This window comes from Macaca mulatta, chromosome 5 (genome assembly GCF_049350105.2).
Source record: "Macaca mulatta isolate MMU2019108-1 chromosome 5, T2T-MMU8v2.0, whole genome shotgun sequence".
Taxonomy (NCBI): domain Eukaryota; kingdom Metazoa; phylum Chordata; class Mammalia; order Primates; family Cercopithecidae; genus Macaca; species Macaca mulatta.
The window spans coordinates 108,410,437-108,434,757 of record NC_133410.1 but is presented as its reverse complement, the minus strand read 5'-3'; the positions used below and the strand labels follow the sequence as shown (position 1 = coordinate 108,434,757).

General features: G+C 38.1%; 1 pseudogene; it reads left to right on the top strand.

Moving 5' to 3' along the window:
• The first annotated feature begins 604 nt into the window (after positions 1 to 604).
• Positions 605 to 8,825, top strand: LOC710717 (proliferating cell nuclear antigen pseudogene; annotated as a pseudogene).
• Positions 8,826 to 24,321: the final 15,496 nt, after the last annotated feature.

The window sequence follows — 24,321 nt, the reverse complement described above, 5'->3', positions numbered from 1 at the left end:
AAACAAAACAAAAAAAACTACCAACCAAGAAAAAGCCCATGACCAGATGGATTCATGGCCGAATTCTACCAGACATTGAATGAATTGGTGCCAACGTTATTAAAGTTATTTAAAAGATTTGGAAAAAGAGAATCCTCGTTGAATGACTCCGTGAAGCCAGTATCACCCTGATACCAAAATCATGAAAGGACACAATGAGAAAAAGAAAACTGTGGATCAATATTACTGATGAACATAGATGCAGATGTCCTCAACAAAATGCTAGCTAAACAAATACAACAGCACATCAAAAAGATAATGTACCATAATCAAGTGTGTTTCATCTCAGTGATGCAGGGATGGTTGAACATAAGCAAGTCAATAAGTGTGATACATCACATAAACAGAATTAAAAACAAAAATCACATGATTATCTCAATACGTGCAGGAAAAAGCATTTGACAAAATCCAACATCCCTTTATGATTAAAACCCTCAGCAAAATTGGCATAAAAGGGACATACCTTAATGTAATAAAAGCCAATAAAAGACAAGCCCATAGTCAACATTATACTGAATGGGGAAAAGCTGAAAGCATTTTCCCTGAGAAGTGGAAAAAGACAAGGATGCCCACTTTCACCACTTGTCTTCAACATCGTTCTGGAAGTCCTACTCAGAGCAATCAGGCAAGAGAAAGAAATAAAGGCATCCAAATCAGAAAAGAAGTCAAACTATCACTGTTCACCAATGATATGATCATATGCTTAGAAAACCCTAAAGACTCCTACAAAAGACTCCTAGATTTGACAAACACATTCAGTAAACTCTCAGGCTACAAAATCAATGTACACAAATCACTATCACTGCTATACACCAATAATTAAGCTGATAATCAAATAAAGAACTCAATCCCTTTTACAACAGCTGCCAAAATAAAATAAAATACTTAGGAATATGCTTAACCAAGGAGGTGAAAGACGTCTGTAAGGAGAACAAAAAACCACTGGTGAAAGAAATCATAGATGATATAAACGAATGGAAACATACCCCATGTTCATGAATGGGAAGAATCAATATTGTGAAAATAACCTTATGGCCCAAAGCAAACTACAGATTCAATTCAATTCCCATCAAAATACTAACATTATTTTTCACAGACTTAGAAAAAACAATTCTAAAATTCATATGGAACCAAAAAGGAGCCTAAATAACCAAAACAATAGTAAGCAAAAAAAAACAAATCTAGAAGCATCACATTACCAGACTTCAAGTATCCTACAAGGTTAACAAACATCATGGTACTGGTATAAAAGTAGGAACATAGATCAATGGAACAAATAGAAAACCCAGAAATCAAGCCAAATACTTACAACCAACTGATCTTCAAGCAAACAAAAACATAAATTGGGGAAGGGACACATTACTTAGTAAATTGTGCTGGGAAAACTAGCTAACCACATGTAGAAGAATGAAACTGGATCCCTATCTCTCACCTTGTACAAGAGTCAATTCGAGATAGATCGATGACTTAAATCTAAGACCCAAAACCTTATAAACTACTCGACAACAACTTTGGAAAAACTCTTCTGGATATTGGTCTTGGCAAAGAATTCCCGACTAAAACCCCAAAAGCAAATGCAACAAAAACAAAAATAAACAAATGGGACCTAATTAAACAGTTTCTGCACAGCAAAAGACATAATTTTCAGAGCAAACAGGCAGCCCACAATGGGAGAAAATATTTGCAAACCGTCCATCCACAAAGGACTAATATCCAGAATCTGCAAGGAACTCAAATAAATCAATAAGGAAAAAACAAACAATTCCAACAAAATGTGTGCAAGTGACATAGACATTTCTTGAATTAAGATATGCAAATGGTCAATAAACATATAAAAAATACTCAACATCATTAATCATCAAAGAAATGCAAATTAAGACCACAATGAGATACCACCTTACTCCTGCAAGAATGGCCATTAGTAAAAAGTTTAAAAAAAATAGATGTTGGCATGGATGTGGTGAACAGGGAACACTTATACGCTGCTAGTGGAAATGTAAATTGATATAACCACTATGGAAAACAGTATGGAGAGTCTTCAAAAAAAAAAAAAGTCAATCTACCATTCAATTCAGCAATTTCACTACTGGGTATCTACCCAAAGGAAAAGAAGTCATTATATGAATAAGACACCTGCATGTGTATGTTTATTGCAGCACAGTTCACAATTGCAACAATATAGAACCAACCTAAGTTCCCATCAACCAATGAGTGGATAAAGAAAGTGTGGTATATACACATTGTGGAATACTACTCAGACATAAAAAGGAACAAAATAATTTATTTTTGCAGCAACTTGGATGGAGCTGGAGGCCATTCATTATTCTAAGTGAAGTAACTCAGGAATGAAATACCAAATAGCATATGTTCTCACTTATAAGTGGAAGCTAAGCTATGAATACACAAAGGCATAGAGAGTGCTATAATGAACTTGGAGACTCATAAGGAATCAAACTTGACTTATAGAGCCAATAAAAGCCGCTTGGAAAAATTAGCCTCATACCTTGTCTACACAATCCCTGTACAGTGTTCCTGACCTGTGGCAAGTAGAGAATGTCACTTTCTGACAGGGCCAGGAGCCCCAAGTTATCTTGGGATCTGAAGGGGAGAGAAATTTACCTTTAAATTATAAGAATTTGATAGTACAAACCCATGGCTGGGTTCTGCTTTAAATAAAAAAGTCATATCTGATATTTCTTTTATGGAACAAAGCTCCATCAAAGCTAATTTTAAAACCCTATGTGGCAAATAATTCTTCTTGCTGCACTTTATAAGTATAAAGTATAAGACTAAACCTTATTTTTGCAAACAAATTGGTCCTATTATGATTTGTCTTTAGTAAAACTGGAAAAGTTTTGTTTCAAAAACTATGGTACACCTGTTATTATAATATATTCTAGTCTCGTCGGTTGCTTTTTAGGTTTTTTCTCTGCACTTTAGACTGACTCTGCTTATTCCTATAAACCAACAGTGATCTCTGGCTGCTGCTCAAAATAAACAAGAGGGATGGGTAATGTAAAAACCTGGATCAATATTCTAGTTCTGGGCACATATTGGATTTAGCTGGCAATCCCATGTCAGCTTGGTTTCAACAGTTGCTCAGTTCATGGAAAGCCTTCTTGTTTAGTTTATTTGGGATAGTTTTGCTTATTTTGCTGCACTGTTGTGGAATGTATTGCTGTTGTACTCTTTGTGTAGGAATGCAGGATAAGCTTACTCAATGTTTTCTTAAATTGAACACTTATTAATCTTCCAGATATCATCTTTTGTCAGAATTCAGAGTAATGAATGATCCTCAGCATATGGATGCCTTGTGACTGAGCTCCTCTCTACCTCAAATACAAGAGATCATAATAGTTAGGCAAGAATATCATTGCCCCTATTCCGCCTAAAGAAGAAGTTACAGAAGATGGATCTTTGTCCCTCAATAACCCTTAGGATTAAGGGTTCCCTTGTAAAAGGGAGGGGGGAAATAGGTCAGATGATTGCCATTCTCAACCCAGAAAGATTCCATCCTGAATAGGCACTGGGTAAAATAAGGCCAAGATCTACAGGGCTGCATTCCCAGGAGGTTAGGTGTTTTTAGTCACAGGATAAGACGGAGGGTTGACACAATATGCAGGTCACAAAGACCTTGATGATAAAACAGGCTGTTTTGAGAAGCTGGCCAAAACCCACCAAAACCAAGATGGTGTTGAAAGTGATCTCTGGTTGTCCTCACTGCACATTATACACTAATTATAATACATTGCTATGCTAAAAAGACACTCCCACCAGTGCCATGACAGTTTACAAATGCCATGGCAACATCAGGAAGTTACCCTAAATGTTCAAAAAAGGGAGAAACCCTAAGTTTCAGGAATTTCCCACTTTTTTTTTGGGAAGTCCATGAATAATCCACCCCTTGTTTAGCATATAATCAAGAAATAACTAAAAGTATATTCAGTTGAACAGCCCATGTTTCCATTCTTTTATTCCCGTACTCCCTTAAGAAATTTGCTGTCATTTAAAAAAAATGAATTCACTATGATATAATTCATCCATGTAACCAAAAACAACTTGTTCCCCAAAATCTCTTGAAATAAAAATATATTTTTAAAAAATAGAAATTAAATAATAAAATAAACAAAAGGTCTGAATAGACATTTCTTAAAATAAGACATAAAGATTGCCAACAGGTATATAAAAAGGTGCTCAATATTGATCACCAGAAAAATGCAAATGAAAGGTACAATGAGATATCATCTCACCTCAGTGACCTGGCTTTTATCCAAAGGACAGACAATAGCAAATTCTATTGAGGACGTAGAGAAAGGTGAACTCTTGTTCACTGTTGGTAGCAATGTAAATTAGTGCAGTCACTATAGAGAACAGTATGGAGTTTCCTTAAAATACTCAAAACAGAACTACTATGTGATCCAACAATCTGACTGCTAGGTATATACACAAATGCGAAGAAGTCAATATATTCCAGAGATATCTGCACTGTCATTTTTACTATGGCACTATTTAATATAGCCAAGGTTTGGAATCAACCTAAGTGTCTATCAACAGATGAATGAATAAAGAATATGGAGATTATATATACAATGGAGTACTATTCAGCCATAAAAAAGAATTAAGTCTTGTCATTTGCCACAACATAGATAAAACTGGAAGACATTATGTTCAGTGAAATAAGCCAGGACCAAAACAAACAAATTTCACATGTTCTCACTGATTCATGGCAGGTAAAAACCAAATCAGTTGAACTCATGGAAATAGAGGGTAGAATGATGGTTGCCAGTGGCTAGAAAGGGTAGTGGGAAAGGGTAGCAGAGGATGTCAAGATGGTTAATAGGCTCAAAAATATAATTAGATAAAATGAATAAGATCTAATATTTGAAACTACAACAGGAGAGTCAACAATAACTTATTGTATATTTTTAAATAACCAAGAGTGGAATTTGAATGTTCCTAACACAAAGAAATGACAAACGCCTGAGGTGATAGATACCCTATTTACCTTGAGGTGACTATTACACATTGTATGACTGTATCAAAATATCTCAGGTACCCCGTAAATATGTATACCTAATATGCACTCATAAAAAATTAAAAATAAAAAAATGTTTTTTAAAATAAAAGATGATGTTATCCCCCTCAAGGTATGTCCTCGTGTCCCCAAATGGTTTCTAGGCCAATAAATACGGTCAACAATCAAATCTCAGCTAGGGAAACAGTTCACCAAAAAATCACTATAGGACCCAACTCATATGTACCTGTGGGAACAGAAAAAGCTTATTAGATATCAATCATGAGCATGCTCGGCCAGGGGAGCAGAATATAAAGGAGAGGTTGTTGAAATCGGGGCAATCTCCTGCAACTGAAGAAGTAGTACCCCAAGAAAGACATCTGGAATCAGTTCAGTGCTACTGGGATAGCTCCTTTAAAATTGGGGGGGGGGGGGGGGAATTATGGCCTACAACAAATCAGGTGAAGATTCCAGAACTGCTTTGGAAGAGTGCTAAGGAAGGAGTCAAGAGGCTCAGAGAGGTGGGAATGTTCAACTGGACTTGTCATATAAGACCTGAAAATCCAGAAGATGACTCTGTTTCTCAAGAGAATCAAAAGGGGACACTCCTTTTACTAAAGCAATAAGAAACACAAAGTGGTGCAAGGGCTGGGGATGAAGGGCACTGGCCTCATTGAGAGGTTTGGCAGTGTCTATGCTTTGTACACCAGGGATAATGGTAGGGAAGCCGCTAGGATTCAGGAATGATAGGATTATGAAACAGCAGAGGCCAGAAGGCACCACTTAGCCATCAAGAGCAAGATCGATGTAATTATCCAAATAGATAACAAAGGTTGAATGGAAACCAGCGGGCTGTGACATACAGAGATCTGTAGTGATGGTTAATAAATCATGGTGTGCCTAGAGCTAAGATGGATAAGGGTACTGCCTCACCCACACCCAAAAGAAGATCAATAATGGGTGAGTCAAAGGTTGATGTCAGCTGCCACAATAGAAAATTATAATCTCTCTATCCAGTTTCCAAAACTAAGCCAGTTCTCAAATCCAGAGCCATCAATGGAAGCAAAGCTAGGTCCTCTGCAGAAAGAACCCAACACACAGTAGTTGTACACACTATCAATTCCCTCAGACCTTCCCTAGACTGATAAAGCAGTATTACTATATATGGGGAAAGGGGAAATACTTTTATTTATTTATTTATTTATTTTTGAGATAGGGTCTCACTCTGTCACCCAGGCTAGAGTGCAGTGGCACATTCATAGTTCACTGCAACCTCAAACTCCCAGGCTCAAGCAGTCCTTCTACCTCAGCTTCCCAAGTAGCTGGGACCACAGGCACTTGCTACAAAGACTGGCTATTTTTTTTTTTTCTGTAGAGGCAGGAACTTGCTATTTTGCCCAGGCTGGTCTTGAACCCCTAGTCTTAAGCAATTCTCCCAAATTGGCCTCCCAAAGTGTTGGGATTACAGGCCTGTGCTAGCACGCCTGGCCAGAAATACCCATATCTTTAAAGAACTCTCAGATGCAGAGTCTGAGCTGACACTGACACCAAAGTAACCCAAATGCTAGCATAGGTCCTCCATTCTGTGAATGAGGAGGCATCCCAGTTTACTAAAAAATTTATTGGAGGTGAGGGAAGGAGAGGATCAATGAATTAAAAATTTTTGAAATGTTATATGTGACAGCTTTTTATTTGGCCACATATATTGTTGGTTACTTTCTCAACATTGAAAAATAAAGAGAAACATGAATTCAAGAGTCCAGCCCCTGATTATAGTTGTACTTAACTAGGAAGATAAATACAGATTATCACTTGTAGACCTTCTTACCAAAAAAAAAACTGTTTGGTTGCTTCCATGTACAAAGGAATAAATACTTGTATTTTGCTGATTATTTTGTAATCAACAAGTAATAATTTATAGCAGGCTTGGGGAAAATGTGAAAACTTGAATTGTAGCATTGCCTTGGTAGAGTTACTAATTTGGTAGATGCTATAGTTTGAATATGTCCCCAAAATTATAATTTCCTGTGCAAAAGACGGAGTAAAATTTTCTGCAAGTGGAGAACTTGGATGTGGCAACATTGTTACAAACAAGTAATGACAATAAAGAAGGGGCTGTTGCCATACAGATGAATGAGCCAGTTCAGCTAACTTGTTGAAAGTCTAATCTCCAAAGCAAGTGTTGGAAGACAGAACCTAAAAGGAGGTGTTTAGCTCATGAGGGCTCCACTTTCACAAATTAATTAATGCTATTATAAAAGGGTGAGCCCAATTCTCATTTGTCTCCTTTCCTCTCCGGCTCTTGTGCCATGTGGGGACACAATGTTCTCCTCGCTGGAGGTTGCAGTGTTCAAGGCATTATCTTGAAAGCAGAGAGACTGAGCCCTAACCTGACCATTCCTTGATTTTAGACCTGCCAGCCACTAGAACTGTGAGAGAATAAATTTCTGTTCTTTATAAATTACCCAGTCTGTGAAATTCCATCACAGCAGCACAAAACAGACTAAGACAACAGGCTACTACTTCAGATCCGCTCTGCCTGTACCACACCTTGTATTCTACTGCTATCATAACACCTATCACGCAGATGAAAGTTATGTATTGATTTATGTAGTGGTTTCTCTTTGTTATCTATTGCTGTGTAGCAGATTACCTCAAAACCTAGTGTCCCAGAACAACCACATTTATTCTCTTGCAGTTTCTGTGAGTCAGGAATTCAGGAGCAGCTTGATGGTACTAGTGCAGGGTTTACCATGAGGTTACAGTGAAAAGGCTGACTGGGACTGTAGTCTTTGAAGGCTTGCCTGAGGCCAGAGGATCTGTTTTCCAAAGACCGTCATTTGGTTGGCAAATTAGTGCTGGCTGTTTGTGAAGGTCTTCAGTTTCACCACCTGGACCTCTTCAAAGTGCTGCTTGAGTGTCTTCGTGATGGGAAAGCTGACTTCTTCCAGAAACAGTGAGAAGTCACAATGTATTTTATGACCTAGCCTCAGATGTCACACACTGTCATCTCCACAACATCTTATTAGTTGCACAGTCAGCCCTATTCAATGTGAGAGATAGGCCTGCTGGGACAATAGTTCAAGCAGGTGAACCTACACAGCGTGAAAGTATCACACATTTCCTTGGTGCAGTTCACCCTGCATGCCCAGGGCTTCAACACATACCACTGTGACCACAACCTAGTCATAACCATGAGCCTCACCAACACGTCCAAAATGCTAAAATATGACAATGGCAGTGAAGATGTCATTACATGGAGGACTGAAGGTACCATGGACCTCTTGGTGTTAGAATTTGAAGCACTAAATCAAGAGAACTTTTAGACTATGAATTGAAGTTAATGATTTTAGATACTGAGCAACTTGAAATTCCAGAACAAGAGTACAGCTGTGTAGTAAAGATGCATTCTAGTGAATTTGTGCATATATGCCAAGATCTCAGTCATATTGGAGAGTCTGTTATAATTTCCTGTGCAAAAGATGGAGTGAAATTTTCTGCAAATGGAGGACTTGGAAATGGAAACATTGTCACAAACAAGTAATCACAATAAAGAAGAGGAGGCTGTTGCCATAATGGTGAATGGGCCAGTTCAGCTAACTTTTACACTAAGGTACTTAAATTTCTTTATAACAGGCACTCCACTCTCTATTCGCAGTAACACTCAGTATGTCTGCAGATGCACCCCTTGCTGTAGAGTATAAAACTGCTGGATATGGAACATTTAAAGTATTATTTGGCTCCCAAGATTGAAGATGAAAAAGGATTTTAGAAATTCTTAAAATCCAAGAAAATAAAACTAAGCTCCGAAAATTGCTTCTGAGATTCCAGGGTGTACTGAAGTCATTTCTATCAATAAATTTATGCCTCTGAATACACAGGTAGATACTGTTTTCTGTATATAACATATTTTTTCCTCTATCTTCTAGAATCTGTTTAAAGTAAAAAATCCAAAGTCAAATCTGGTCTCATTAACCTAGAGAGATATCTGCTTTACTTACAAATATTCCTTCTGATTTTTATAACAAGAGGGTTATAAAAGGGATCTTGACTCTAAATGCAATTTTAAGAATTGTGTTTCTGATTTAAATAAAGTTTTGGGTTTTTTTTGTTTGTTTGTTTTTTGTTTTGTTTTGTTTTGAGACAGAGTCTCGCTCTGTCACCCAGGCTGGAGTGCAGTGGCGTGATCCTGGCTCACTGCAAGCTCCGCCTCCCGGGTTCACACCATTCTCCTGCCTCAGCCTCCCAAGTAGCTGGGACTACAGGTGCCCGCCACCATGCCCAGTTAATTTTTTGTATTTTTAGTAGAGACGGGGTTTCACTGTGTTAGCCAGGATGGTCTCGATCTCCTGACCTCATGATCTGCCCGTCTCGGCCTCCCAAAGTGCTGAGATTACAGGTGTGAGCCACCGCGCCTGGCTTAAATAAAGTCTAATCTGAATTTTAAATGTCAAAAAAGAAACTAGCACATTGGCAGAGTAATTTTGTCTTTTGAATCTACTAATAAAAAATGTGGTTTGTATTTTGTATGTCTGTTTTTATTTACAATTTTACATTTCTAACAACTAACTTTATTATATTTTACACAAAGTACCAGTCCACAATACACTGAAAATAAAACAAACAAAAAGTCATCCTTCACTATGGATCACTCAAGAAAGACTGTCCTAAACCACACATATGCTGCAAATTGAATGGAAGATACATGAACAGGCATGACTTGAGTCCTGGGGGGAATCAGCAGGTGCTTTATTTTTATGATGGTCTGGGGAGCATTCTGGAAATGATTCTAGACATCTAGCATCTTTGGGAAGATTATAACTCATATTATCTCTGGGGAGATAACAATTAGAAAGTTGAGGCCAGTGGAGAGACTCTAGGACCAGGAAGCAATTGCATCTCTGCCCAGGCAGTTTGACAAAAGAAGAAGGAGCTAAATCTGAAGAGTGAAAATCCAAGTACCTATGACTGCTGGCAGAACATGGTGCTGGGTAGCTCTTTATCAGGAAATCTTCAAGCAGCTACTCGACATCTTCAAGTGTTCAACCATGGTTTGCATAGAGCACCCTGATGACCTCAAAAAAAAATGTGCCCTTTCCAATATTCCAGATTTTTTTTTCATGGTATCCTGATAGCTAGAATGCCATCTGTAGACCAAGAGATAGCACATATATCTGGAAGAGAAAACCTGAGGAATGGAAAGACGTGCTGGCCATTATCAAAAGATAATTATACACAGTTATTTACCTGGGGAAAGACGGATTAAAACCACCCTAACTTACATCTATAACAAATGTTATTTATGTAATATTAAAAAACAATTAACTAAAAAATTAGGCCTTTAAAACTCTCCAACAGCATGCTCATGCTATTTTTATCTAGCATCTACAAGTCTTGAGGTACCTTATTAGGTTTTTCCAGAAGGGCTCCAATTATTATTTTGGTACTGAATTGTTTCTTCCTAAGTTACGATCTATTCTCAGAAGCAATTGTCTTCAGCAATCCAGCAGACATTCTCTCCAATGCCCTCTCTTTATGCACTGACCCAGCCTCTGGAGTTTCTGGCAGTCTCACAAAGAACTAAACCCAGAATCATCCATGGATCTGTAAAACGTACAATGACTAGATGCAGATCTAAGATTAAAGGAAAGGATTTTTAACAAGGGGTTATTGTTTGTCGTTGTAGTTGTTATTGTTGTTGTTGGAGACAGAGTCTCGCTCTGTCGCCCAGGCTGGAGTGCAGTGGTGCAATCTCGGCTCACTGTAAGCTCTGCCTCCCGGGTTCACGCCATTCTCCTGCCTCAGCCTCCCGACTAGCTGGGACTACAGGCACCCGCCACCAGGCAGGCTAATGTTTTGTATTTTTAGTAGAGACGGGGTTTCACTGTGTTAGCCAGGATGGTCTCATTCTCCTGATCTCCTGATCCGCCCGTCTCGGCCTCCCAAAGTGCTGGGATTACAGGCATGAGCCACTGCACCCAGCCAACAAGAAAGGTTTTTAAGCAACATTTACATTCATGCTACAGAGGCCAAATTTATCCTGTCATTATTTCAAGCTGGCTCAGTGTGCAGACGTTCCTGGCCCTAGTCACTCAACATTCAGTAGTCTATAAAATGACTGTAGGTCAGGCATTATTGGTAGGCAGGCACTGTGTACATGATTTGAACAGAACAGACACGGTCCTTACCTTCACAGAGCTTACAGTCTCATAAGGGGAATCGACATTAAACACATAAACACACAAATAATAGATTATTACAAATTGATTAAGAAACAGATTATGGGCTGTTCCAAGCCAGAATGAAAAGGTAGACTTATTTTAGATTGGAAAGCAGATTTTAGTTATCGAGGTAAGCTGTAACAAACTGTAGAAATGAACTCTGAAAGTATAGTCCTAAGGTAAACTGTAAATACTAAAATGCAATGTGTGTGTATAAAATACTTACATATTTTTATATTTATACGAAGCCTTTTAGAAAATATGGCATTCATTGTCTTTAGAGCTGTGTTCTCTGGCTTTAGGTTTTTATTATTTGATTTGATGACTGTGCTTTGTTTCTACCATTAGCAGAATGTGAAGGTGCTTACATAAATCACTCATTTTGTATTTCATTAATATTCAATAAAACATATGCGATGTTTGACAACTCAGTGTCTCTTTCCGCATTATCTTCCAGTCTCTGACCTTCATTTTCTTGAGGAATAACCCATTATGCTGACCCTGCCTCAGGGCAGCTCAGGTCCATTCTGTGAATGTTTCCCTGCTATTCTGCAAGTGCACTTCAGTCTTGCATGCTATATTCACCCTAGAGAAATCGCAAGATGAAACTGAGATAAAAGAGAGCCCACCAAATTTTGAAAGTATTAATAAAAGTTTAAAGTACTATGAATGAAGAGTATAGGTGGCTTGTAACAGAGGGTCCCTGACCTAGTCTGAGAGATTTAGGGAGGCCGACCTTGAAGAGGTAATGTTAAAGATAAAATCTGAGTAACACAGAAAAGTTATATTTGTCTGGTATCTCAATACTAAAATAATTATATTAGTGTGAATTGTTGACTTACAGATACTCATCCAGCGATGAAAAAATATTTTTCCTGCATTCTAACTATGACCTAGAGTAGTAATCCCATAGAGTAACTATTAACTTTACAACAATAAAAAGTACAAAATCTCAAATGTAAACAATCTCTCAAACATAAAACTGAACAATTTCTCCAAGTTCTATTTATAGATAACAGCAAGAGAGCGGAGACTACAAAGCCCAAATTTCATCAAACAGCCTAAAACTTTCAAGATCAGCAACTTGACAGCAAACATGGACTTCGTAATCAAACAGACTTCAAATCAAACCTCTGCTTCCCTGACAAACACTGAAAGGATCAAACAGGGTAAGCATGTTGTCTTGTTTGTTAATATGGTACATAATACTCACCTCACAGGGTTGTGGTCAGGATTAAATTGACTATGTGTATAAAGTGCCTGATGTTAACTAAATAAGCACTCAGTGAGGATTCGTTTCTTCCCACTAAATAAAACCAAACAGAAGTTTTCTCTTAGCTAACATTTTAAATATCGAATAAGAATTATAACAGAGACAAACCCTATTATAAAAATCAAACTAAACAGAATAAGCCTTCTTCTTTCCCTTCCCCAAGATGAAGACTACAAGAGCAAAGGTCATTTAGCTGGAAATTTAATTGCATGTTTACTAGAATTGGGTACTTCAAAGTCTCTTTTCTGGAAATCAGAGATCTGTCATTGAAGAGTCAAATTGCTCCATTATTTGTGCTCTGGCTGACCTAAAGGAGAACTTGGCTCAGCCTAAATAGAATGAGTTGTAGATTTTTGAAAGCTGTGTGGTGACCTCGTGTTAATCATGTGGCAATTAAAGTGTCTTCTCTTTCTCTCCTCAATATAGTTTTAGACCACATATTTTTCGAGGATTAATGTTTATCCTTGAAATGTAGGTGTGTGTATGTTTTATACACATGATAAAATCAGTCTAAGAGTGAAAAAAAAGAAGAAACAGTAATAAAAGTGTGATTACTATTCAAACTAACAGAAATATCACCCAGGAGAACTAGTATGGAGGACCAGGCCCATCCCAGATCTGGGACCCCAAAGCTACTATCCCACAAATTGTTCTGTAGAAGATAGATAGATAGATAGATAGATAGATAGATAGATAGATAGATAGATAGATAGATAGAATTTAATATCAGACTCTATTGCCCTAGTCCTGAAATTCTAGTGCTGTTCTGGCTGGAGATGTGGAGCTATCTACTAAGCTTCCACCAAGTGACGGAAACGTAGGGGAATGATTTTTAAGAGAAAGTAGATCCAGGGAGTGAGACCACTGGGACTAGGGTTCTCCAGGCTGCTCATATAATTGCCACAGTGAATGTTTGAGGCAGACACCAGGAGAGTCAGATACACATGACATTTCAGGAAATGAGGACAAGCACTAGAGAGCCTCTATAAAGAAATCTTCATGAAGAGCTTTCACTTTGGCTCACTAGAAACATTTTTTATCTCTTGAAATTTTCTTAATTCAGACCATTTACATGGTCTGAATTCCGACTCCCACTGAATTTTTTTTTTAATCATCCATCCCACTGGTCAGCTTTCCTCCTGTCATCTGTGACACTGCACATTTGCCGTACTTTCCCTCTTCTGGTATTTCCCAAAGCACTACCGACCCAAGGCCCTCGTGGATAGCAGACTTTGCCAATGGTTTAGGAAAGATAGGGAGATTACAGTGTAGTACAATATGAACAGACAACAGCATTAAATTCAGAGTTAGATTCTGCTGCCCTGGTGTTCCCTGGCCATCTCCACTTATGAAATATTTCTCTCTTCTCACTCATCTTATTCAAGCCTATTCTTGCCCTTCTCTATGTTCTCCTCCAATTAATGATACTACTGTTGCACCAACCCAAAAGCAAAAGACCAAATATTTCTCCTACTTTATTACTTACAACAATATTATTTTATTTGTATTACTTACAACCATTTTTTTTTGTTTTTATTACTTACAACAATATATTATCTACATCCCTTCCCTCAAATCACTGACCAGAACCACCGTCCCACATTATTAGCCATGACCATTAGGGCACTTTCCCTATACCAATGTGAGCTTTTTTTCCCTTGGCCAATTATTACAAATTATAGGCATATTCTAAAATAACACTCTTTCTTCCAGTTACATAAGGATATACTTGCTAAACGGATGTGTACAGATGCCGTGCTAGTTTTCAGGGGGAGTTTATTTTAAAATGGTGACACTCTGGATCACCTAGGCGCCTGCTTTCCTAACATTCCCCACTCTGCTTACAAGAGGACCCTTAATCGTAAGGGGAGATGAAGGCCAAAGGCTGGTCTTCTGTAACTTCTTCCTGCTGACAGTGGATGTTCATTTTTGGGACAGGATTTTCTCATAAGGGTCTACAGTTGGTCTCTGGGGTACCAAGGGAGGTCCTCATTTACATGGTATCCTGATGAGTCTATGAACATAGACCCTGCCAAGTATTGGAGGAGTAAAAATCTCTAGATGCCTGATCTCTGAGGCCTAAAGGCGGGGTGTCTTTATTTCCTGGGTCAGAAGATGGGATGGATTGGAAGCTTTGTGTCAGTATCATCTTTATGTGGAATTGTTGTAATCTAAAACACACAAACTTTACCAAGAATTTAAACAAGCAAGGGCCAAAGATTAATAATAAGATAACTATCAAAGGCCCTAGGAAGGGCAACAACCAAGTGAGACTCAGGAGGGTGCTTCTAATGGCTGACCAGATACAGTTGGGATTGGTGCCTTGGTTATATTTATGTAACCACACAGCTTGTTCATGTATTTTCTGTATATCTTCTTCCATGTGAGCTGAGGTGTTTACATAACTGTAGCAGGTTATATTGATTTTGGTGCACACTCCTCCTTGTTCAACCAATAAGTAATCTAGTGCTACTTTTCAACCAATAAGTAATCTAGTGCTAATCTTAATTCATCTAAAGCATCCCCCATTTTATGAGACAGTGTTTAGAAATGAAGAAGTAAAGTTTTGAAGAGTTGCCTAATAATAAGCAAATTTTCCCTCTGGGGCTTCAACTCCAGCCAATATAAGGCCAATTGACCACTTAGCTCTCAGGTGAGTGATGTTATGTAACTGTATATTAGAGGACTTTGCTTGTCATATTGTACATTGACCCCTGAACCAAACATTTTCATATACACTGATAACCATGGGTTTCACAATCTCAAATGAGAGACAAGTCTTTTATAGGTTGATCGAATGGGTGACCACATAGCCATAGGTATCTGCTGGGGATGCAAACCTGTGTGGGATGGGAGTTGTTAAGAAGATTGAGTACCTATAGGAAAGAATAGGAATGTTACTTATCTGTTTATTTGTAAAACCACAGCTTTAGGTCTTCTAGGGGTTCACAAGTGTGGGTTGTGGTGATTTTCTCAGGTGCCTGCAGGGACTCATAAGAAACAGGTTTAATTTTGGACATGTGTAGACAGCTAGTCATTCAGCTGAAGTTTAACAGCAGTGGGGGTGCTTAAAAATAACCTGATAGGGGCCCTTCCATTTGGGTTGTAATTAATCTTTGAGGAATTTCCTCTTTCCAAGTTTTTAATAAGACTAAGTCCCCTCATTGAACAGGGGAGCTATGAATATCTATGGACGTGGTCCTAATGCATGTATATTGAACAAACGTGCATGTAACGTATAACATTGTTTACCTTGGGATGGAGACTTAACCCTTACCTGGCATGGTCTTAGATCCTGTTCATAATTTGACATCTTATTGCCATAAAGAATGTTTTCCGGTCAGGCACAGTGGCTCACACCTGTAATCCCAGCACTTTGGGAGGCCGCGGCAGGTGGATCACCTGAGGTCAGGAGTTCAAGACCAGCCTGGCCAACATGCTGAAATCCCATCTCTACTAAAAATACAAAAATCAGCTGAGTGTGGTGGCACACACCTGTAGTCCCAGCTACTCGAGAGGCTGAGGCAGGAGAATCGCTTGAACGCAGGAGGTGGAGGTTGCAGTAAGCTGAGATCACATCACAGCGCTCCAGCCTGGGTGACAGAGTGAGACTCCGTCTCAAAAATAATAAGAAGAATAAGAATAATAACAATAATAATAATAAATAAAAATTTTTAAAAACACAATGAGATACCACCTTACTCCTGTAAGAATGGCCATAATTTAAAAATCAAAAAGTAATAAATGTTGGTGTGGATGTGGTGAAAAGGGAACACTTTTACACTGTTGGTGGGAATATAAACTACTACCACCACTATATAAAACAGTGTACAGATTCCTTAAAGAACTAAAAGTAGAACTACTATTCAATCCAGCAATCCCAGTACCCAAAGGGAAAAAAGTCAGTAGTGAGAAAGACATATGCACACACATGTTTATAGCAGCACAATTCACAATTGCAAAGATATGGAACCAACCTAAGTGCCCATCAGCCAACAAGTGGGTAAAGAAAATGTAGCACATATACACCATGGAATACTACTCAGCCATAAAACAAAATGAAATAATGACCCTTGCAACAACTTGGATGGAGTTGGAGGCCATTATTCTAAATGAAGTAACTCAGGAATGGAAAACCAAATATTGTGTGTCCTCACTGATAAGTGGGAGCTAAGCTATGAGGACTCAAAGGCATTAGAAAGACTTTGGGGATTTGGGAGGAAGGGTGAAAGGGGGTTGAGGGATCAAAGACTACATATGGGTACACTCTATACTGCTTGGGTGATGGGTACACCGAAACTCAGAAATTGTCACTAAAGAACTTATCCATGGAACCAAAAACCACCTCTTCCCCAAAAACTATCTAAATTTTAAAAAAAAATAAATAAATAAAAACCTAAAAAAGTCTGTTCTGTCAATCTTATGATCACTATTTTAAAAGGAAGACTCTGTTCAATCTTATGATCACTATTTTAAAAGGAAGAGTCTGTTCTGTCAATCTTATGATCACAATTTTAATGTTAATGCTGGTTGGTTGTGCCTGAATTCCGGGAGACGGCTGGGGGAGATGTATAGTGAGACATATGTGACCCCCAGCTTCCCTTCATGGCCTAAACTACACTTTAAATGTTTTTTAAATTATTATTATTATTTCTTTTTGTCAAGAGAGGAGTCCATTCTGTTGGGGTTCTTAGGATTTTATTTTATTTTTTTACATTTATATTCCATCCTTTTTGTCAAGGTATCCCAAGCTTTTATTTTGTCCCATATTGATGCTGCATGTGTGTTATCATGTCCCAAAGTTGTGTGATCTGTCCCAGATCCATCATGGCCCTTGGTGGAAACTCTGTGGCTAGGGGATTTAGAGTCAAAAGACTGATAGCCAACTAAATGCACTAGGCCAGATGGGAATGGAAGTGGGTAGACACTCATTAACCTTAAAACCTCTTTTAAGCAAAATAAATCCCAAAAACCAAAAGCCAAAAAGTAAGGTTACAAAAATTGACTTATCTATAAATTCTATGCATCAACCTACTGCAATCTTGGCTTTTAGCAATTAGCTATACAAATTATAGCATTTTGTTCAGCTATTTAGGAATCTGTGTACCATCTTTGATTTGGAGGGTCTGAATTAATTTTACTCCTCAAAACCAGCCTTTACAATCTCATGTGATAGTCTCTGTGCCTGGTGGGATTTAATAGTTTTAAGTTCTGGAGGTAAAACATAACATAAGGATGATTTCAGGTAAAGACAAAATTATTAACTAAATCTTAATGGTTGTTAACACAGGCCTGTCCCTGTGTTTCACGAAAGCTGTTTACTCTGATGGTTGCCTTTGCCAGGTCCAGAGACAAGGCTTTGGTTAACTTGAGTTTGATGTCATATACTTGCATGAGTCAGTGCCTTCTTTAGATAACATATGTGTACTCAGGAGTCAAAGCCCTGTAACTTAATAGCACAGGATTGATTAATAGTACCTGATAAGAACCTTTTACAAGGGAGCTAGAGATGGTGATAATGAAGTCCATGACATGACGGGAAGCTGTAAAAAGATTTTATAACTTTGTGCGATTAATTTTTATAGCTTTAATAATCCCCAGCAATTAGTCGGACTTCATTTAGGGTTTAATTTTACAGATGTTTGTTAAAAATGATGAAGGCTTAAAACATTTGATAAAAACAGATGCACAGGTCACTGTAAAATAATAGTTACTCATTTAACCAAAGTAGTAATTAAAAGACTTTAAAGAGAACACAGAAAGCCATATGGATGTAAAAACTTTAGCCCTTTTAAATCCAAGTTTTAAAAAAGCAGTTGAAAACCTAATAAAGACACAGGAATTGCAAAATCCTGTTTCTTAAGTCAGTTACCAAAACATCGAAAAAAACTTCTGCAATATGACTGCTTCTCCTTGTGAGAAGCCCACTTAGATAGTCTGGAAGTCAAACTTGATGGGAAAAAAACCGCTTGAATTTAAGAAAGACACAGGTGTGTTCAAGGTTATCAGTAGAGTGGGGAAATATGTGACTCTTAGGAAGAGCATGAGTTTTCTGATTACATTGAAAATTTAGACATATCAAGAAAAGCCAACAGTACAAAATAAAATTATACTGGAGGAAAGCATTGCTCCTCTAAACTTACAACATAAAACATTTTAGCATTAGGCCACAACAACAGTTGGAACTGGAAGAAAAAAGTTACAGGAGCTAACAAAAACGCTGAAGGAGAGAGTTATTATCTCAGGCTTTCTCAAGGGGAGAAAAAGCTGAAAGCAGCAGGACACAGAAAAGTTGAACTGAGATATGATTGAGAGATTTTTTAAAGAAATAAATTATAAAATTAAAAGTAAAAATTTCTTGCAATTTCATTAAGAGCAAATCAACACCTTAGGAAAATCTTGTTTTAACACAGGGGTCTAATCCTAGAAAGACTATTATAAATTATTTCCTTTTAATTATAACCAACTTAATCACATACAAAATTCCTTTCAAAAATTCCCCTTCACAAAGCTTATCACAACTTATACAGACCACCTACAACAAGCTTGGACTTTCTGACTTGTCCTAAACTTCCCTTTTTCTTAATTAGTCATTTTATTTTAGGACAGAAATTTACTATACAAGATCCTTTTTCATGCAAAATATTCTCTTTTTTTAATAACCTGACTTACCAAAAAATACATCTTCATAACTTTATGTTTCTCTCTCTCTCCTACTTACTGGTTCTTTTTCACTTTGTTTCATAAGTAATCGTTTTTAAGTTCATAATTTGAGTTGACCTTTAGATAACTTTTGAATTTGACAAAATGATTATTTTTCTCAATAAGACTACATCCCAGGAGGCTCTCCTCTCCAATGCTATCCAGAGAGATGCCAAATTAAATAGCCCAAAGAACAAAAATCATTAAGACCAGAAAGAAAACAATAGCTATTAACTTCAAGGCATGCAAACATAGGTCGACATCCATCACTAGTGAGGCACAGACAGCAAGTATTCAACAGAAAAAGGGGACAAGGGGGACCAAGAAGCAGTAGGTGCTGACAAATATCTCTCGTACCTCAAACACTTTATCCGTCAGGGAGACATTGCAACCCTAGACCCCTAAAGGTTGAAAAACCCTGTCCAACAGGGTGGCAGCCGACCTGGAGGATCCCATAACTCCAGGCTCCTCAGCAGACGTGGCCCAAAGGATCCAACAACCAGGGACCTCTAACCCCCAATCCCTGGGGAATAAAAGGAACATGGGTATCTCTGTGTCTCCTTGGGTTCAGAAGGCTAAGCAGAGTGCAAAAAGGAAAAGGGACAAGAAAGGGAAGAGAAGGGACAACAAAGGACACCACTCATCCATGAATCCAGAAACTTAGGAAGCAGGAAATCCTGAACTATTTGTCTGATGTTAGCATTTTATAAATAAAATCATTCCACAATTTTAGAAACCTGTTTTCCCATATCATAAACTTTCTTAATTGGAAATCACCCAGACATTCAACAAGTAATCCAAGGAAAGATGTAAACCAAAACTTTGGGTAAAGAGGTCGTTGGCGGGGGTTTGGTTTTTTTAAAAAGGGCTTTTTCACCTTTTTTTTTTCTTCAGTTTCAAATGAGTTTCTAATGTTTACATTTTAGCCAGAACTGGTTGAACTGTACAAGAAAAAAAATCTCCAAGTAACTTTGAACAATAAGTTTTATCTCAGCACCACTAGCCTAATAACAGCAGATTCAAAGCAGGAAGAAAGAAAAGAGAGAAACAGAGAACTTCAGATGTGGTAATCAGATGGCAAGCATGAAAAGTGAAAGTAGTGAACCTCTGGGCCAGCCATACAAGGCCAGCATAGAGCTTCAGTAAAGCAAAGGCATCAAGCTGGAAAATCATGAGAACTATAGCTTTTCCACACCTGGCAAAGGGGACCAGGTGGATTAATACAAAGCACATAGTGGCAAAGATCTTGCAAGGCTACTTCCATTTTTATTATACCCCAGGGACTCTAACCTCATGGGCTCAAACTCTAACCTGAATATCGGCTTTGCCTAAACCTAATAGAGGACACCAAGATGGACCCAACTAACCAGAGGGGACAATGAGTGCTGTGCAGACTGAATTTCCTCTCATCTTAAGGTCTCTTTATGGTGTCCCCAGAATATGATGCTAGAAAGGGGTCTTTTCAAGATCCACACCCCAAGAAAAGGTTCTTGGATCTCACACAGGAAGGAATTCAAGGTGAGTCTCAGAGTTCTGTGAGAAGAGATAGTTTACTGAAAGCCACTCTGTGACCCAGTAGAGCATCCTCAAAATGCAAGCAGAGGAATGTACTGTCTTTTAAGTTTTTCTTATAAAAGGTCTTGCCTACGTAAAGATTAAACTGGCTGTGCCTATGTGCAGGTGGGCTGACAGCATGACTAAATGTATTATTCTATTGATTTAAAGAAAACTATCCTTGATATCTTAGTGTGTAAGTCCATTGAAGCATAACTTTATCTTGAAAGCATATATTGTTATGGGTGCTGTGACATCTGGACTTTTCTGTTGTAGGAGTTTGTCCTTGCAGGCATTACCAAGCGCTTCCTTAGTGGTAAACATCTTAGGACCATAGGTCATGACTGGCAAGGAATATGCCTTGCTAGTTTTAAGATAGAGCTTATTTGAAAATGTTGTTACTCTGGCTCTCCTAGGCTCCTGCTGCCCTAACATATCCACCATTTTTTAGCATTTCAGCATTTTCAGCACTCTCCAGCATTATTACTCCCTTTCAAGGAATGTCCAGAATAGGCAAATCAATAGAAACAGAAAATAGATTAGTGGTTGCCAGAAGCTAAATGGAAGGAGAAATTAGCACATATGTGGCCTCTTTTGGGTGACTGAAATGTTCTGGCCAGGCGTGGTAGCTCATGCCTGTAATCCCAGCACTTTGGGAGGCCGAGGCGAGTAGATCACCTGAGGTCAGGAGATCAAGGCCAGCCTGGCCAACATGACGAAACCCCATCTCTACTAAAAATACAGAAGTTACCCAGGTGTGGTGGCGGGTGCCTGTAGTCTCAGCTGCTCGGGAGACTGAAGCACGAGAATCACTTGAACGCAGGAGGCAGAGGCTGCAGTGAGCCGAGATTACACCACTGCACTCCAGCCCCAGTGACAAAGCGAGACTCCATCTCAAAAAAAAAAAAAGAAAAAAAAAGAAATGTTCTAGAACTAGTAGTGGTGATAGTTGCATAACATTGTGAATATATTTTGAAAACATTAAGCTGTATACCTTGAAATGGTTAAAATGGTAAATTTTATGTTAAGTAAATGTTATCTCAATTGTTTCAAAACAGGAAGAAATAGTGAGGAAATGAACCACAATGTAGAAGTGTAGGCAGAAAAAGACAAATGGGCCAGGCATGGTGACTCGCCTGTAATCCCAGCACTTTGGGAGGCCGAGGTGGGCAGATTACCTGAGGTCAAGAGTTCGAGACCTGTCTGGCCAACATGGTGAAACCCCATCTCTACTAAAAATACAAAAATTAGCTGGGCGTGGTGGTGGACACCTGTAATCCCAGCTACTCGGAGGCTGAGGCAGGAGAATCGCTTGAACCCTGGAAGTGGAGGTTGCAGTAAGCCGAGATAGCACCATTGCACCCCAGCCTGAGAGACAGAGCAAGACTCTGTCTCAAAAAAAAGACAAATGGGTGAAATGCTGAGGAATTGCAATCTATACATTTTTACAACTACTCTACCTTATCAGGGCTAAGACATCAATTGTCAGGTACACCATAATTTTACGAACCATTGTGAAAGAAAAATGCTTCCAATTAAACTATGACATGCCATTGATAGTAAGAAGCAACTGATTACAGAGATTTTAACATGAAAAGGAAAGTGTTTCAGAATCTAGGAGAGATGTCCTTAGATGTAGAAAATAAACAATTATTTTAAAAATAAGGAGAAAGGAGGCCGGGTGCAGTGACTCACGCCTGTAATCCCAGCACTTTGGGAGGCCAAGGCGGGCAGATCACGAGGTCAGGAGATCAAGACCGTCCTGGCTAACACACGGTGAAACCCTGTCTCTACTAAAAAAAAAAAAAAAAAAAAAAAAAAAAAAAAATTAGCCAGGCTTGGTGGCGGGCCCCTGTAGTCCCAGCTACTCGGGAAGCTGAGGCAGGAGAATGGCGTGAACCTGGGAGGTGGAGCTTGCAGTGAGCTGAGATCACGCCACTGCACTCCAGCCTGGGTGACAGAGCGAGACTCTGTCTCAAAAAAAAAAAAAAGGGAATGGTTGGTGCAGAAACCCAATGAGTTCAATTTGAAACATCTTGGGCTTCAAATGTGCTATTTGGGTATTCAAGTTGAGAATGATGGAATATTATAAAATATTATTTATGCTAATATAATGGGAGAGAAATTATATTTCTAAAGGTATATATAACACTGGGAATTTTGAAAACATCTAGAAGCCCACAAATGAAAAGTCACAAAAGGTAAAACCATTCTCATAAGAAGAATCCATGATTTTTTTTTTTAACCTTTAGAAGAAGCCCTCACATTCAAATGCCCAGGATTTACTATTCTGATACCTCTTCTCCCTTCTCCTCTCAAAACAATTCTCAGCAGGTCCTTTGATATTTATAGAAAGGAAAAGACCATCCTTAACTTCAAAAAGTTTATCAAAGTGCAGCACAGAAGCAAAGACCAAAAAAAGACAGATACCAAGCATTCAGAAAAGAGGGTTAGTACCGATTGTGTTTCCAAGGTCATTATTCAATTTGACCAGCATTTAGTAATCACCTAGTATTTTTGGGGGGCTCTGAAGTATACTCTTCAGGATACGAAATGTAAATAAAATACAATCTCCACAGTTAAGGAGGCTACAGGTAGGAAACAGGTTGTCAGAAAAGACACAAGTAACAGAACATGAGACAAAATAAGCAAAACTTACTTTGCTTCATTTGCCTATTTATGTGTAAGCCTGAAGAGTTATGCAAACACGAGTGCTACAGAGATTCAAAAAGGAAAAAGACCATATCCAAATAGAAAGAGTGGGAATGCTAGATAGTAACCAGGAGACGTACCTTAAGGAAATATAAGGGGTTAGTTGGCCACAGTAGATGCTCCAATGAGAGTAAACTGAAAAAAAGGCATGCATTGCATTGGGGAAAACAGTTTCAATAGAACAAAGAGATGGAAATCAAATGAGCTGAGTGAAACGTAGTTAGTGAAAAAGTAGAAACAAAGAGTATAAATTATGCTTTCAAAAAGTTTAATAGAACTGAAATATTTAAGAGATGGTGGAATACTAGGGGACTATTAAAAGAAATAATGTAGATAATGAAAACACACTGCCAGGGAAAGATAGTAAAAATATGTTGTTAAATTTCCTAAAACACATGGAACACAGAATACTTACATGCACGTAATATCAAGCTTCAAGATATGTAAAATAAAAAAAGCACTATCAAAAATTACCAAATTCATAATAATGATGTATTTTTTGTTTCTTTTTATTTTTAGTTATTATTTTAAATAATTTTATTATTTATTCATTTTTATTTTTAATTTTAATATGTACAGAAAGAATTGTACATATTGTGTGAAGTACCTATGATACTTCAGTACACACGTACAATGTGTAATGATCAAATCAGAGTAATCATAATGATTTCTAAACATCTCTCACTAGTTAATAGAATAAGCACAACAAAATCAGTATGAGCTGACTCCAGTACAGGACTGGTGCTTATCCTTATTAATAATCGGATCAATACAAATTTAAAAAACACAATTAGATATCTTTACGC